The following is a 13,030-nucleotide window of genomic DNA, read 5'->3' on the forward strand; positions in this document are numbered from 1 at the left end:
AGGATGCAACACAATTTTTCGATCATGGTATAGAAACGAATATTGTTTTGATCTACCATGATGCATCGAATCTCTATCAAATTGCCATGGTCTACCTAGCAGAATATTGCAAGCTTGCATAGGCACAACATCACATTCAACAATATCTTTGTATGATCCGATGGCAAAACCGATTCGCACAAGTCTCGTTACCTTTGCCTTACCACTGTTGTTCAGCCATTGGATGTAGTAGGGATGGGGGTGTGGTTTGGTGGTGAGGGCGAGCTTCTGTACCATGTCGCTACTTGCCAAGTTGTTGCAGCTACCTCCATCAATGATCATGCGGCACGAACGCTCCTTGATGACACACTTTGTTTGGAATAAAGTGTGTCGCTGATTTTGCTCCGCCTTCTCCATTTGTGCACTAAGCACTCGCTGTACAATCAAGCTCTCATAGTGCTCCGCGTCACCTGCATTAATGTGTTCTTCTATGTGTTCCTCACTACCTGCATAGTCAGCCGCAAGCAATGCAAGTGTATCTTCATCAAAATCACTAGCAGATGAACACTCACCATCATCTTTGACAATCATAACACGCTTGTTTGGGCAGTCACGCATCATATGGCCATATCCCTTGCACCGATGACATTGTATGTTGCTTGTTCTACCTGTCGATGCCATGGATGAAGTACTCGCAGCTGGCTTTTGCGCTATCTTCGCTACTGAATTGGTGGGGGCATCTCGAGTCTTGTCACTAGATGATGGCGTAGGAGTACGTGTAGACGGAGTTGTAGACGTGCGCTGCTGCCATGAACTAGCTTTCCCTACAGAAACATTAGTCCTTGCGCTAGCACGTCGTCCCTGCACTTCCCGTTCAGCTTTACAAGCAAGATGAAACAGTTTGGTTACGTTATTGTATTCTTTGTAAGCGAGGATATCCTGAATTTCCCGATTTAACCCACCTAAAAATCTAGCCATAGCAGGTTCCTCATCCTCCTCTAATTTACAACGCAACATACCCATTTGTAATTCCTGATAGTATTCTTCAACACTTTTAGAACCTTGTCTCAATTGCTGCAACTTATTTATCATATCACGGGCATAGTAAGATAGAACAAATCTAGCTCTCATGGCTCATTTCAGCGCATCCCAAGTTTTAGGTATGTTATTAGGATTTTTCTTGCCATATTCGATCCACCAAACAGAAGCAAAATCTGTGAACTCACTAGTAGCAGCCCTAACACGTGTGTTCTCAGGAAATTCATGGCATGCAAACTTTTGATCAACAGCAATCTCCCAAGTAATGTATGCATCAGGGTCATATTTACCATCAAAAGGAGGTATTTTAAATTTAATCTTACTGAAAGCATCATCATTATTGTGTACCTCGCGTCAGCGGCGGCCACCCATACCTCTACGGTTGTGACGTAGGCGACGTCGATCACGAGTGTCTCGATCATCATGTTCAGTATCACCTGTGTATTCTTCATCATAACTACCATCCTCTCGATCTTCCTCCTTCTTTTCTTCTTTATGCTTGTCTTTATCATTGTTGTGGAGGTAATCAAAACGCCTCAGCAGAGCAGCAAGGCTTTTGTCCACACTAGCAATGGACTTCTCCAAACCTACAAGCTTATTGTTTGCGGCAATCTGCGTAGCCTCCAACTGCCCAAGTTTGTCATTTGTCACCTGCAAGTCATTATCAAGTCCCTCCGTGTGCAGCTTCACTTTCCTTTCAAAATGTTGTATGACACCCTTTGTGCGAGGCGAATGTGGAATTTGGTTATCTTCGTCGGACCCTGGCATGGTTCAAAGACAAAGACAACAAGAAGACAAGTGAAGAAATAAAAGCCCTACAACTACTAGGATGTAGCTATAGCAAGTCGCTCACTCTCCACCTGTTACACAAGTTCTTACCAGTTCTTACCTTGCTCGACAGGAGGGGTCGTCTACCAACAAGTCTGCAGCAATGGATGAAGTGTATCGGTGCCGCAGCACGAGACCTGTCAAGCTGTAGAATATGTGGAGCTATAGGTGGGCTGAAATAAGGAACGAACTAGCACCACGTTAGTTACAAAAAGCAAGCTGAATAATCGTTCAACCGGTGGTACTGTGCTGGTCCTAGTCTAGACCGTGCTAGAGACGCGAGCCTGGACACAAAGGAGAGCACAACACACCACCCAAAGTGAACGAAAAATCTCTAAGATCAGCCCCTTTCTCTTCTTTCCTTTTGCTTCTTTCTCTTTTTTTTTCTTTCTTTTTTTTGAATATATTTTTTTTCAGGGGGCACTCAAAACTGATTATATGAACTCCTAGGTGACGTGGGTCATGTGGAATCTTGTTTTTTGTCCGTTTAGAGACGGTGTCAGCGTCGGTGCAAGATAGGTGAACGGTTTGCACCAAATGTACCAAAGGGTCAGAAATTATTTTGGACGCACCCGATGGTACTCCTGGTGAAGAGGCTCAAGTGGAAGCTCCTTTCTAGCCGTTTGGAGATAGTGCTAATCTTGACGGCAGATGGGCGCACGGTTGGTGCCGAATGTACCATAGGCTCAGAAATCATTTTGGACGCACTCGATGAAACTCCTAGGTGATGTGGGTCGTGTGGAATCTTGTTTTGGTCTGTTTGGTGATGGTACTAGCATCAGTGCAGGATAGGTGTATGGTTTCAACCAAATGTACCATAGGGTCAGAAATCATTTTGGACGCAACCGATGGTACTCCTAGGTGAAGAGCCTCAAGTGGAAGCTCATTTCTGGCGTTTGGAGATAGTGCTAATGTTGATGCGAGATGGGTGCACGGTTGGCGCCGAACGTACCATAGGCTCGGAAATCATTTTAGATGCACCTGATGGAACTCCTAGGTGCGTGGGTCATGTGGAATCTTGTTTTGGTCTGTTTGGAGACGGTGTTAGCATCGGTGCAAGATAGGTACACGGTTTGAACCAAATGTACCATAGGGTCAAATATTGATTTGGATGCTCCTGATGGTACCCCTAGGTTACGTGGGTCATGTCGAATCTTGTTTCTACCCATTTGGAGACAGTGTTAGCATCAGTGCAAGATAGGTGCACAGTTTACGCTAACCGTACCATTGGCTCAGGAATCATTTTGGACACACCCGATGGTACTGCTAGGTGACGAGGCTCAACTGAAAGCTCATTTCAGTCCATTTAGAGATAGTGGTAATATTGACGCAAGATGGATGCACGGTTTGCGCCGAACATTCCATAGGATCAGAAATCATTTTGGACGCACTCGATGGAACTCCTAGGTGACATGGGTCATGTGGAATCTTGTTTTGGTCTGTTTGAAGACGGTGTTAGCGTCGGTGCAAGATAGGTGCACGGTTTGCACCAAATGTACCATAGGGTCAGAAATCATTTTGGACGCACCCGATGGTACTCCTAGGTGAAGAGGCTCAAGTGGAAGATCGTTTCAGTCCGTTTAGAGATAGTGGTAACATTGACGTAAGATGGGTGCACGGTTTGCGCCGAACGTACCATTGGCTCGAAAATCGTTTTGGACGCACCCGATGGAACTCCTAGGTGACGTGGGTCATGTGGAATCTTGTTTTGGTCTGTTTGAAGACCGTGGTAGTGTTGGTGTAAGATAGGTGCACGGTTTGAACCAAATGTACCATAGGTTCAAAATCGTTTTGGAAGCTCCCGATGGTACTCCTAGGTTACGTGGGGCAAGTTGAATCTTGTTTCTGCGTAGTTGGAGACAGTGTTAGTGTCAGTGCAAGATAGGTGCACAATTTGCGCTAACCGTATCATAGGCCCAGGAATCATTTTGGACACACCCGATGGTACTGCTAGGTGACGAGGCTCAACTGAAAGCTCATTTCGGTCCGTTTGGAGATAGTGGTAATATTGACGCAAGATGGGTGCATGGTTTGCGCCGAATGTACCATAGGCTCGGAAATAATTTTGGGCGCACCCGATGGAACTCCTAGGTGACGTGGGTCATGTGGAATCTTGTTTTTGTCTGTTTGGAAACGGTGTTAGCGTCGGTGCAAGATAGGTGAACGGTTTGCACCAAATGTACCAAAGGGTCAGAAATTATTTTGGACGCACCCGATGGTACTCCTAGGTGAAGAGGCTCAAGTGGAAGATCGTTTTAGTCCGTTTAGAGATAGTGGTAATATTGACGCAAGATGGGTGCACAGTTTGCGCTGAACGTACCATAGGCTCGAAAAACGTTTTGGACGCACCCGATGGAACTCCTAGGTGACGTAGGTCATGTGGAATCTTGTTTTAGTCCGTTTGGAGACGGTGCTAGCGTCGGTGCAAGATAGGTGCACGGTTTGCACCAAATGTACCATAGGGTCAGAAATCATTTTGGACGCACCCGATGGTACTCCTAGGTGAAGAGACTCTAGTGGAAGATCATTTCAGTCCGTTTAGAGATAGTGGTAATATTGATGCAAGATGGGTGCATGGTTTGCGCCGAACGTACCATAGGCTCGGAAATCATTTTGGACGCACCCGATGGACTCCTAGGTGACGTGGGTCATGTGGAATCTTGTTTTGGTCTGTTTGGAGACCGTGGTAGTGTTGGTGCAAGATAGGTGCACGGTTTGAACCAAATGTACCATAGGGTCAAAAATCGTTTTGGAAGCTCCCGAAGGTACTCCTAGGTTACGTGGGTCATGTCGAATCTTGTTTCTGTCCATTTGGAGACAGTGTTAGTGTTAGTGCAAGATAGGTGCACAATTTGCGCTAACCGTACCATAGGCCTAGGAATCGTTTTGGACACACCCGATGGTACTGCTAGGTGACGAGGCTCAACTAAAAGCTCATTTCGGCCCGTTTGGAGATAGTGGTAATATTGACGCAACATGGGTGCACGGTTTGCGCCGAACGTTTCATAGGATCAGAAATCATTTTGGACGCACTCGATCGAACTCCTAGGTGACGTGGGTCATGTGGAATCTTGTTTTTGTCCATTTGGAGATGGTGTTAGCGTCGGTGCAAGATACGTGAACGGTTTGCACCAAATGTACCATAGGGTCAGAAATTATTTTGGACGCACCCGATGGTACTCCTAGGTGAAGGGGCTCAAGTGGAAGCTCCTTTCTAACCTTTGGAGATAGTGCTAATCTTGACGCGAGATGGGTGCATGGTTGGCGCCGAACGTACCATAGGCTCGGAAATCATTTTGGACGCACTCGATGGAACTCCTAGGTGATGTGGGTCGTGTGGAATCTTGTTTTGGTCTGTTTGGTGATGGTACTAGCATCAGTGCAGGATAGGTGTACGGTTTCAACCAAATGTACCATAGGGTCAGAAATCATTTTGGACGCAACCGATGGTACTCCTAGGTGAAGAGCCTCAAGTGGAAGCTCATTTCTGGCGTTTGGAGATAGTGCTAATGTTGATGCGAGATGGGTGCACGGTTGGCGCCGAACGTACCATAGGCTCGGAAATCATTTTAGATGCACCTGATGGAACTCCTAGGTGCGTGGGTCATGTGGAATCTTGTTTCGGTCTGTTTGGAGACGGTGTTAGCATCGGTGCAAGATAGGTACACGGTTTGAACCAAATGTACCATAGGGTCAAATATCGATTTGGATGCTCCTGATGGTACCCCAAGGTTACGTGGGTCATGTCGAATCTTGTTTCTACCCATTTGGAGACAGTGTTAGCATCAGTGCAAGATAGGTGCACAGTTTACGCTAACCGTACCATTGGCTCAGGAATCATTTTGGACACACACGATGGTACTGCTAGGTGACGAGGCTCAACTGAAAGCTCGTTTCAGTCCATTTAGAGATAGTGGTAATATTGACGCAAGATGGATGCACGGTTTGCGCCGAACATTCCATAGGATCAGAAATCATTTTGGACGCACTCGATGGAACTCCTAGGTGACATGGGTCATGTGGAATCTTGTTTTGGTCTGTTTGAAGACGGTGTTAGCGTCGGTGCAAGATAGGTGCACGGTTTGCACCAAATGTACCATAGGGTCAGAAATCATTTTGGACGCACCCGATGGTACTCCTAGGTGAAGAGGCTCAAGTGGAAGATCGTTTCAGTCCGTTTAGAGATAGTGGTAACATTGACGTAAGATGGGTGCACGGTTTGCGCCGAACGTACCATTGGCTCGAAAATCGTTTTGGACGCACCCGATGGAACTCCTAGGTGACGTGGGTCATGTGGAATCTTGTTTTGGTCTGTTTGAAGACCGTGGTAGTGTTGGTGTAAGATAGGTGCACGGTTTGAACCAAATGTACCATAGGTTCAAAATCGTTTTGGAAGCTCCCGATGGTACTCCTAGGTTACGTGGGGCAAGTTGAATCTTGTTTCTGCGTAGTTGGAGACAGTGTTAGTGTCAGTGCAAGATAGGTGCACAATTTGCGCTAACCGTATCATAGGCCCAGGAATCATTTTGGACACACCCGATGGTACTGCTAGGTGACGAGGCTCAACTGAAAGCTCATTTCGGTCCGTTTGGAGATAGTGGTAATATTGACGCAAGATGGGTGCATGGTTTGCGCCGAATGTACCATAGGCTCGGAAATAATTTTGGGCGCACCCGATGGAACTCCTAGGTGACGTGGGTCATGTGGAATCTTGTTTTTGTCCGTTTGGAAACGGTGTTAGCGTCGGTGCAAGATAGGTGAACGGTTTGCACCAAATGTACCAAAGGGTCAGAAATTATTTTGGACGCACCCGATGGTACTCCTAGGTGAAGAGGCTCAAGTGGAAGATCGTTTTAGTCCGTTTAGAGATAGTGGTAATATTGACGCAAGATGGGTGCACAGTTTGCGCTGAACGTACCATAGGCTCGGAAAACGTTTTGGACGCACCCGATGGAACTCCTAGGTGACGTAGGTCATGTGGAATCTTGTTTTAGTCCGTTTGGAGACGGTGTTAGCGTCGGTGCAAGATAGGTGCACGGTTTGCACCAAATGTACCATAGGGTCAGAAATCATTTTGGACGCACCCGATGGTACTCCTAGGTGAAGAGACTCTAGTGGAAGATCATTTCAGTCTGTTTAGAGATAGTGGTAATATTGATGCAAGATGGGTGCATGGTTTGCGCCGAACGTACCATAGGCTCAGAAATCATTTTGGACGCACCCGATGGACTCCTAGGTGACGTGGGTCATGTGGAATCTTGTTTTGGTCTGTTTGGAGACCGTGGTAGTGTTGGTGCAAGATAGGTGCACGGTTTGAACCAAATGTACCATAGGGTCAAAAATCGTTTTGGAAGCTCCCGATGGTACTCCTAGGTTACGTGGACGATAGGCTCGGAAATCATTTTGAACGCACCCGATGGAACTCCTAGGTGACGTGGGTCATGTGGAATCTTGTTTTGGTCTGTTTGGAGACCGTGGTAGTGTTGGTGCAAGATAGGTGCACGGTTTGAACCAAATGTACCATAGGGTCAAAAATCGTTTTGGAAGCTCCCGAAGGTACTCCTAGGTTACGTGGGTCATGTCGAATCTTGTTTTTGTCCATTTGGAGACAGTGTTAGTGTTAGTGCAAGATAGGTGCACAATTTGCGCTAACCGTACCATAGGCCCAGGAATCGTTTTGGACACACCCGATGGTACTGTTAGGTGACGAGGCTCAACTAAAAGCTCATTTCGGCCCGTTTGGAGATAGTGGTAATATTGACGCAACATGGGTGCACGGTTTGCGCCGAACGTTTCATAGGATCAGAAATCATTTTGGACGCACTCGATCGAACTCCTAGGTGACGTGGGTCATGTGGAATCTTGTTTTTGTCCGTTTGGAGATGGTGTTAGCGTCGGTGCAAGATACGTGAACGGTTTGCACCAAATGTACCATAGGGTCAGAAATTATTTTGGACGCACCCGATGGTACTCCTAGGTGAAGGGGCTCAAGTGGAAGCTCCTTTCTAACCTTTGGAGATAGTGCTAATCTTGACGCGAGATGGGTGCATGGTTGGCGCCGAACGTACCATAGGCTCGGAAATCATTTTGGACGCACTCGATGGAACTCCTAGGTGATGTGGGTCGTGTGGAATCTTGTTTTGGTCTGTTTGGTGATGGTACTAGCATCAGTGCAGGATAGGTGTACGGTTTCAACCAAATGTACCATAGGGTCAGAAATCATTTTGGACGCAACCGATGGTACTCCTAGGTGAAGAGCCTCAAGTGGAAGCTCATTTCTGGCGTTTGGAGATAGTGCTAATGTTGATGCGAGATGGGTGCACGGTTGGCGCCGAACGTACCATAGGCTCGGAAATCATTTTAGATGCACCTGATGGAACTCCTAGGTGCGTGGGTCATGTGGAATCTTGTTTTGGTCTGTTTGGAGACGGTGTTAGCATCGGTGCAAGATAGGTACACGGTTTGAACCAAATGTACCATAGGGTCAAATATCGATTTGGATGCTCCTGATGGTACCCCAAGGTTACGTGGGTCATGTCGAATCTTGTTTCTACCCATTTGGAGACAGTGTTAGCATCAGTGCAAGATAGGTGCACAGTTTACGCTAACCGTACCATTGGCTCAGGAATCATTTTGGACACACCCGATGGTACTGCTAGGTGACGAGGCTCAACTGAAAGCTCGTTTCAGTCCATTTAGAGATAGTGGTAATATTGACGCAAGATGGATGCACGGTTTGCGCCGAACATTCCATAGGATCAGAAATCATTTTGGACGCACTCGATGGAACTCCTAGGTGACATGGGTCATGTGGAATCTTGTTTTGGTCTGTTTGAAGACGGTGTTAGCGTCGGTGCAAGATAGGTGCACGGTTTGCACCAAATGTACCATAGGGTCAGAAATCATTTTGGACGCACCCGATGGTACTCCTAGGTGAAGAGGCTCAAGTGGAAGATCGTTTCAGTCCGTTTAGAGATAGTGGTAACATTGACGCAAGATGGGTGCACGGTTTGCACCGAACGTACCATAGGCTCGAAAATTGTTTTGGACGCACCCGATGGAACTCCTAGGTGACGTGGGTCATGTGGAATCTTGTTTTGGTCTGTTTGAAGACCGTGGTAGTGTTGGTGCAAGATAGGTGCACGATTTGAACCAAATGTACCATAGGTTCAAAATCGTTTTGGAAGCTCCCGATGGTACTCCTAGGTTACGTGGGGCAAGTTGAATCTTGTTTCTGCGTAGTTGGAGACAGTGTTAGTGTCAGTGCAAGATAGGTGCACAATTTGCGCTAACCGTATCATAGGCCCAGGAATCATTTTGGACACACCCGATGGTACTGCTAGGTGACGAGGCTCAACTGAAAGCTCATTTCGGTCCGTTTGGAGATAGTGGTAATATTGACGCAAGATGGGTGCATGGTTTGCGCCGAATGTACCATAGGCTCGGAAATAATTTTGGGCGCACCCGATGGAACTCCTAGGTGACGTGGGTCATGTGGAATCTTGTTTTTGTCCGTTTGGAAACGGTGTTAGCGTCGGTGCAAGATAGGTGAACGGTTTGCACCAAATGTACCAAAGGGTCAGAAATTATTTTGGACGCACCCGATGGTACTCCTAGGTGAAGAGGCTCAAGTGGAAGATCGTTTTAGTCCGTTTAGAGATAGTGGTAATATTGACGCAAGATGGGTGCACAGTTTGCGCTGAACGTACCATAGGCTCGGAAAACGTTTTGGACGCAACCGATGGAACTCCTAGGTGACGTAGGTCATGTGGAATCTTGTTTTAGTCCGTTTGGAGACGGTGTTAGGGTCGGTGCAAGATAGGTGCACGGTTTGCACCAAATGTACCATAGGGTCAGAAATCATTTTGGACGCACCCGATGGTACTCCTAGGTGAAGAGACTCTAGTGGAAGATCGTTTCAGTCCGTTTAGAGATAGTGGTAATATTGATGCAAGATGGGTGCATGGTTTGCGCCGAACGTACCATAGGCTCGGAAATCATTTTGGACGCACCCGATGGACTCCTAGGTGACGTGGGTCATGTGGAATCTTGTTTTGGTCTGTTTGGAGACCGTGGTAGTGTTGGTGCAAGATAGGTGCACGGTTTGAACCAAATGTACCATAGGGTCAAAAATCGTTTTGGAAGCTCCCGAAGGTACTCCTAGGTTACGTGGGTCATGTCGAATCTTGTTTCTGTCCATTTGGAGACAGTGTTAGTGTTAGTGCAAGATAGGTGCACAATTTGCGCTAACCGTACCATAGGCCCAGGAATCGTTTTGGACACACCCGATGGTACTGCTAGGTGACGAGGCTCAACTAAAAGCTCATTTCGGCCCGTTTGGAGATAGTGGTAATATTGACGCAACATGGGTGCACGGTTTGCGCCGAACGTTTCATAGGATCAGAAATCATTTTGGACGCACTCGATCGAACTCCTAGGTGACGTGGGTCATGTGGAATCTTGTTTTTGTCCGTTTGGAGATGGTGTTAGCGTCGGTGCAAGATAGGTGAACGGTTTGCACCAAATGTACCATAGGGTCAGAAATTATTTTGGACGCACCCGATGGTACTCCTAGGTGAAGGGGCTCAAGTGGAAGCTCCTTTCTAACCTTTGGAGATAGTGCTAATCTTGACGCGAGATGGGTGCATGGTTGGCGCCGAACGTACCATAGACTCGGAAATCATTTTGGACGCACTCGATGGAACTCGTAGGTGATGTGGGTCGTGTGGAATCTTGTTTTGGTCTGTTTGGCGATGGTACTAGCATCAGTGCAATATAGGTGTACGGTTTCAACCAAATGTACCATAGGGTCAGAAATCATTTTGGACGCAACCGATGGTACTCCTAGGTGAAGAGGTTCAAGTGGAAGCTCATTTCTGGCGTTTGCAGATAGTGCTAATCTTGACGCGAGATGGGTGCATGGTTGGCGCCGAACGTACCATAGGCTCAGAAATCATTTTGAACGCACTCGATGGAACTCCTAGGTGATGTGGGTCTTGGGGAATCTTGTTTTGGTCCGTTTGGAGATGGTACAAGCATCGGTGCAAGATAGGTGTACGGTTTCAACCAAATGTATCATAGGGTCAGAAATCATTTTGGACGCAACCGATGGTACTTCTAGGTGAAGAGGCACAAGTGGAAGCTCATTTCTAGTCGTTTGGAGATAGTGCTAATCATGACGCTCCCAATGATACTCCTAGGTTATGTGGGTCATGTCGAATCTTGTTTCGGTCCATTTGGAGATAGTGTTAGCGTCGGTGCAAGATAGGTGCACGGTTTGCACCAAATGTACCATAGGGTGAGAAATCGTTTTGGACGCAACCGATGGTACTCCTAGGTGAAGAGGCTCAAGTGGAAGCTCATTTCTAGCGTTTGGAGATAGTGCTAATCTTGACGCGAGATGGGTGCACAGTTGGCGCCGAATGTACCATAGGCTCATAAATCATTTTGGACGCACTCGATGGAACTCCTAGGTGATGTGGGTCTTGTGGAATCTTGTTTTGGTCCGTTTGGAGATGGTACAAGCATCGGTGCAAGATAGGTGTACGGTTTCAACCAAATGTATCATAGGGCCAGAAATCATTTTGGACGCAACCGATGGTACTCCTAGGTGAAGAGGCTCAAGTGGAAGCTTATTTCTAGTCATTTGGAGATAGTGCTAATCATGACGCTCCCGATGATACTCCTAGGTTCCGTGGGTCATGTCGAATCTTGTTTCGGTCCGTTTAGAGATGGTGTTAGCGTTGTTGCAAGATAGGTGCATGGTTTGCACCAATTGTACCATAGGGTCATAAATCATTTTGGAAGCTCCCGATGGTACTCCTAGGTTATGTGGGTCATGTTGAATCTTGTTTTGGTCCATTTGGAGATAGTGTTATTGTCGGTGCAAGATAGGTGCACGGTTTACGCTAACCGTACCATAGGCTCAGAAATCATTTTGGACGCACCCAATGGTACTTCAAGGCGACGAGGATGAACTGAAAGCTCGTTTCGGTCCGTTTAGAGATAGCGGTAATATTGATGCAAGATGGGTCCACGGTTTGCGCCGAACGTACCATAGGCTCGGAAATCATTTTGGACGCACCTGATGGAACTCCTAGGTGCGTGGGTCATGTGGAATCTTGTTTTGGTCCATTTGGAGACGGGGTTAGTGTTAGTGCAAGATAGGTACACGGTTTGAACCAAATGTACCATAGGGTAAAAAATCGATTTGGATGCTCCCGATGGTACCCCTAGGTTACGTGGGTCATGTCGAATCTTGTTTCTACCCATTTGGAGACAGTGTTAGCGTCAGTGCAAGATAGGTGCACAGTTTGCGCTAACCATACCATTGGCTCAGGAATCGTTTTGGACACACCCGATGGTTCTGCTAGGCGACGAGGCTCAACTGAAAGCTCGTTTCAGTCTATTTGGAGATAGTGGTAATATTGACGCAAGATGGGTGCACGATTTGCACCGAACATTCCATAGGATCAGAAATCATTTTGGACGCACTAGATGGAATTCCTAGGTGACATGGGTCATGTGGAATCTTGTTTTGGTCTGTTTGAAGACGGTGTTAGCGTCGGTGCAAGATAGGTGCACGGTTTGCACCAAATGTACCATAGGGTCAGAAATCATTTTGGATGCACCCGATGGTACTCCTAGGTGAAGAGGCTCAAGTGGAAGATCATTTCAGTCCGTTTAGAGATAGTGGTAATATTGACACAAGATGGGTGCATGGTTTGCGCCGAACGTACCATAGGCTCAGAAATCATTTTGGACGCACCCGATGGAACTCCTAGGTGACGTGGGTCATGTGGAATCTTGTTTTGGTATGTTTGGAGACTGTGGTAGTGTTGGTGCAAGATAGGTGCATGGTTTGAACCAAATGGACCATAGGTTCAAAATCGTTTTGGAAGCTCCCGATGATACTCCTAGGTTACGTGGGTCATGTTGAATCTTGTTTCTGTCCATTTGGAGACAGTGTTAGTGTCAGTGCAAGATAGGTGCACAATTTGCGCTAACCGTACAATATGCCTGGGAATCGTTTTGGACACACCCGATGGTACTGCTAGGTGACGAGGCTCAACTGAAAGTTCATTTCGGTCCGTTTGGAGATAGTGGTAATATTGACGCAAGATGGGTGCACGGTTTGCGCCGAACGTACCATAGGCTCAGAAATAATTTTGGACGCACCTGATGG

This window comes from Miscanthus floridulus, chromosome 17, assembly GCF_019320115.1.
Source record: "Miscanthus floridulus cultivar M001 chromosome 17, ASM1932011v1, whole genome shotgun sequence".
Classification (NCBI taxonomy): Eukaryota; Viridiplantae; Streptophyta; class Magnoliopsida; order Poales; family Poaceae; genus Miscanthus; species Miscanthus floridulus.